The 5000-nt window shown below is 34.8% G+C and overlaps 1 protein-coding gene across 1 annotated transcript in view; it reads left to right on the top strand.

The window, feature by feature from the left end:
• The window catches only part of LOC144968377 (uncharacterized), a 102781-nt gene that overhangs the window by 82762 nt on the left and 15019 nt on the right, over nt 1-5000 (top strand). The gene's annotated exons all lie outside the window — the stretch shown is intronic.

Here is a 5000-nt window from a genome sequence, read left to right as displayed (position 1 = left end):
TTGGTCACAATATTATATCCGGACGATGACAGACATACAGTGGACTTTATGTCAGATAACAATCTCCCCCCTCTTCTCTCTCTCTCTCTCTCTCTCTCTCTCTCTCTCTCTCTCTCTCTCTTCCTCTCTTTCTCTCTCGCATACACACACACACATATAATCGCACACACACACACACACTCACTCAGCCACTCTATCTACCCATGTCCTTTTCCCCCACCCTGGTATATATATATATATATATATATATATATATATAGTTGTTTGTGTGTGTGTATGTGTGTGTGTGTGTGCGAGTGTGTGTATAGCCAGTGTCTCTCTCATTATCCTTATATCAATATATCTCTATCCCTGTCAGATAATCTATTTATTCATCTATCAAATCATTACTTTACCTATCAGAATTTTTGGGACTTGCGATAGCTCAGTCGATAGAACACTCGTTTCACAAGTAAAGGAACTAAGATCAATCCCCGGTTCAGTCGAGAAGTCGTTACCTCCCATGAGCATCGAATTTCTGAACGCTAGGATTCTAGCACGTCATTTAGCTTCTCTAGATAGCGAACTGGAATCCAGAGAATATTGTATAACAGTTCCGCAGAGCAATTATTAAAGGCTGTGCTTAAGTCACTAAGCGCGGCGGAGGATCGAACCTAGAACTGGATACAAAGGAAAGGCCCCCTTTGATTTCTTATAATATTATATTTAAAAATTAACGAAGAGAAATTATTTTGGGTATGATTGATTGTGTCACTTGTGTGTGACAAACACTTTCCCCAATGAAATAACGCTAAGGCTGCAATTTAAGATCAATGGCCTCAGTCAGATAGGTCACTGACCACGGGCAATAACTAACGGGGACGAGATGATTTGTAAATATCATTGTCTTTTTGAGATTACTCTGCTTTACAATGGTAAAACATCATAATATGGGACACGTCTTCCCAAACCGGTATTGTGTATGAATGATCCAGATGAAGAAAATTGGTGTCAAAGGTCAGTTCTTACTTTTGTGAATTTAGATAATTGTCTTTTTAAAATAAATAAATAAAAAAATAAATGTTGGAACTGACCTTTGACTTAAATTTATATATTAAAACAATAAATTGACTGATTAGGTTTTAATTATCAGAACCAGAAAATTATGCTTTTTTTATTACAGAAACAAAACTGACTCGTTTCAATGAAACCAATAATTTTAACCCGAGTTTTTAAAAGTTCAGCTTATAATTCAATTTGAAACATCACATTCACCGCGACATAATACAGTTAGTTTTGAGACAAATGGTCTGACACATGTCGCTTTATTTTGACTTTCTAATCCAAAGTGTGAAACTAAGGTTGTTTTCAATTATTTTTTTTCTCTTTGATTGATGACAATAGCCATTTAGAGTAACAAAAACTTTTAAAAAATAAAATTTAAGTCTAGTCACATTACTAAATAATAATAGATGAAATAGAAGCTTCACTTTAATTGGTGTTTGATTCGTTGTATTTTGTTGAGAATAAATTTCTCAATCGTTCCTATGTTAGATGTTTGCGTTGAGAATATTGGCTATTTATCGTAAATGCTGGCCAACTTACTTCGCGGGGCTTGTGTGTCTTTGAACTCATGACCTCAAGAATTAGGGAGGGAAGGCTCTAATAAAGACAAGGGTTAGAAGCGATCTTTTTTGGGATCGTGGATAGCTCAAACGGTAGAGCCACGCTCTCCCCGGCCAGGCGGAGTTGTCGTACCAGTAAGGTCGCGGGTTCGAGTTCCCATTGCCTCCGAGAAATTGTTATTCTCTATTGTCTTCTGGTCCTCTCCTGCTCACTATGCGGCTATGTGGTCTTGTGGTATGACACTCGCTTCAGATCGGAAGGTCCTGGGTTAGAGACTCGCTCAGCGCATAGTTGAGTCCTTGAAAAAGGCTTTTTACTCACATTTTCTCACCGTACTCAGGTGTCAAATGAGTACCTGACCGTTAACAGCGTTGTCTCTGTCCGAAAAAATTATGAGATTGCCTAACAGGCGTCATATCCCGTCCGACATGTTAAATGTTGCTGTTGGCCAGGGACCCCTTGTAAAACGCTTTGAGCACGTTTAGTGAATATTGCACTACATAAAAGCTCAATTTTTTACTCACTTCATTTCTTTTTGTTGACAATAAATGGGAAACCCGAAACGTCCACGTCATCTGACTTCGTTTATTAAATTGAAGCTTGCATTCTCTTTGACTATTGTTAGTTATTTTTTCCAGCTTCAAGCAGTATTATATCAACTCTTTTTTACTATAAAACCAATTTTTGGTACCTGACTAACGCAGACATAGATAGCAATGTTTTAAGATGAAAGGCCACAAAATATGTGTCCCACGGCGTGGATCTGGTATTAGTTAAGTAAAGTTAATTAAAGATAAGAATAATAAAAATTGTTGGATCTTTCTTTGCTGTGTTTTGTTGGTTTTTTGTTGTTCTGTTCGGGTTTTTTTTTTTTTGTCGTGTTTTGTTGTCTTTTGTTTTTTGTTTTTATTTTTTTTTTTGTTCTGCTTTGTTTTGATTTGTTTTGTTTATCGTTGTTTTTTGTTTTTGTTTTTTTTTTGTTTGTTTTGTATTTTGTTTTGTTTTGTTTTGTTTTGTTTTGTTTTTTTTTTTGTTTTTTTTATTATTATTATTATTTTGTTTTGTTTTTTGGAGGGGGGGGGTGCGTTGTTTTGAGTTTAAGAACAAAATAAGAAGGCACACATCGGCTTTATACCAATTGCAACATTGCGCCTTTGATAAATAAGATCAACTACATGAGTTTTTCACACTAGGAGAGCAGTTTCAGTAACTGCAATGCGACTCAGGGCTCACTACAACATTGCAGCAGGGCTCTCTTAATGAAAGCGTTAATAATATTTAAATGGTGTCAAGTTAAAGTAAGATGGAATCTCGAATGGAAAGGGTTAAAAGACTTTAGGCAATAATGAATCGATAATGAAAAAGTAAGAGACGAGGGGGGAAAACCCCTAATAATATTTGCAATCACAATTACAGACGACGACATAAGAATATACCCCTGGAGGAAGTGAACTCATTGTGCCTGAGTCGATATTAAACGCTAGCTATTTCTGGCGTTTGACGTCATGGCCAGACGACTGCCTTATTGTGTGTTGTATTGGATCTGAACAAAAAGGGTTGCCAGCATGTAATTATTAATGCTGATTTTTTTTAAAATTGTCATTGAAGACATTTGAATATAATTTGACACATACTAAATGTGTTTTGGACATTGTCAAGTCATGGTTTATAAGTTAACATAACGATATGTCTGTAAATAATAAAGCAAAGCACATCATTCTCTGTCTGAGTGAGTATTCTTGTCGTCGTATCTGATATATTATATCCTAATGAACAAAAACTATTCAATGGTACATTCTCGATCATGAAATATGAAACATGTATATTTTAAGATTTTGATATTGGCTCTAAAGGCCAATGTTGTTTCACAAGCCGTCATATTTTAGAATAGACGAGAATGAAAATGACTGCCAATAATATAACTGCCGTTATTTTAAAGAACACAGTATGTGCTATATCGTTAACATTGCATATACTGCGTTTTTAAAGACAACGGCAGACGGAATATCTAAAATTTTATATTAGGATTGCCTGGTTTGTATTTCGTTTGACTTCATTTGGTTTTACTCCTTGATATCTCTATGTGGCCATTTAATCCTTTACACAAAGTCGTTATGTTTGCCCCAGCCCCAAACAATGAGACCTTAACCATCCTAATAGTACCACCGCAGTATCTTTGTTTTTTACACTATTGAATGGCAAGCCACATGTAGACACATCTAATTGCATTACTATTTTAAACTCTCACTCTTACTTAATCCTGCAGAGGAAGGCATAAAAGTACATTTTCCTTTTTTTATTATTTAAAAAAAATAGATATTGATTTATATAGCTGAAAACAACTTGGCATTTTTCCACTCCACATTGCGATTTCCAGTGTTTGGCATTTTTCAAAAAATAATTCCGGCAACATTCAATGCAAAGGCTGTCATCCACTTCCTCACTTTGCGACCAGACTCGTTACAAATCTCGTTTGGTCTTAACGAGATCTGATAGATCTTTCATCGTCTTCAGATTTTTTTTTTTTTTTTTTTTTTTTTTTTTTTTTTTTTTTTTTTTTTTTTTAACGTTTTATGTTGATTTCTTTTTTTTTTTTAATATGAAATACGTTTTTAAAGATTTTGTTTTCCAGTTTCCATTTTGGTTAAGTAGCATGTTTTGTCGTCATCATTCAACAAGTTATTTACATAAGATGTGTTTTACGTCACGGCTATTGTTATTGAAATTTATCTTTGAGGCTATTTTTCATCAAAATTTACCTTATACATATTTATAACACCCGTTTTCTTCGTCTTGTAAACATATTGATTGAACTCTTGTATTGTGTTTGAAACTATGAGTTATTTTTGCAAAGCACAAAGGCTCTCTCTCTCTCTCTCTCTCTCTCTCTCTCTCTCTCTCTCTCGCTCTCTCTCTCTCTGTCTGTCTTTCATTCTCTCTCTCTCTCTCTCTCTCTCTCTCTCTCTCTCTCTTTCTTTCTTTCTTTCTTTCTCTCTTTCTCTCTTTATTTCTTTCTTTCTCTGTCTTTCTCTCTCTCTCTTTCTCTTTTTCTTTCTTTCTCTCTCTCTCTCTTTGTCTCTCTCGCTCTCTCTTTCTCTCTCTCTTTCTCTTTCTCTCTCTCTCTCTCTCTCTCTCTCTATCTCTATCTATCTATCTATCTATCTATCTCTTTCTCTTTCTTTCTCTCTCTCTTGCACACACACACACACCTACTCACACACACACTCACACACACACACACACACAGACACAAAGTTGCATAGTTTCATTTTTGTTTTTGTTTTTTGTTTTTTTTTTTTTACTTAATATTTTTTAAATTCATATTGCAAATGATATTAAGAGAAGCCTAACAACATATTAAAACTTGAACTTGTTTTTGTTCTATCCAGCTTAAT

This window comes from Berghia stephanieae, chromosome 3 (genome assembly GCF_034508935.2).
Source record: "Berghia stephanieae isolate SIO BIC M18660-M18661 chromosome 3, UCSD_Bste_1.3, whole genome shotgun sequence".
Taxonomy (NCBI): Eukaryota; Metazoa; Mollusca; class Gastropoda; order Nudibranchia; family Aeolidiidae; genus Berghia; species Berghia stephanieae.
The sequence above is the reverse complement of the archived record's forward strand: the minus strand, read 5'-3'. Positions and strand labels throughout refer to the sequence as shown.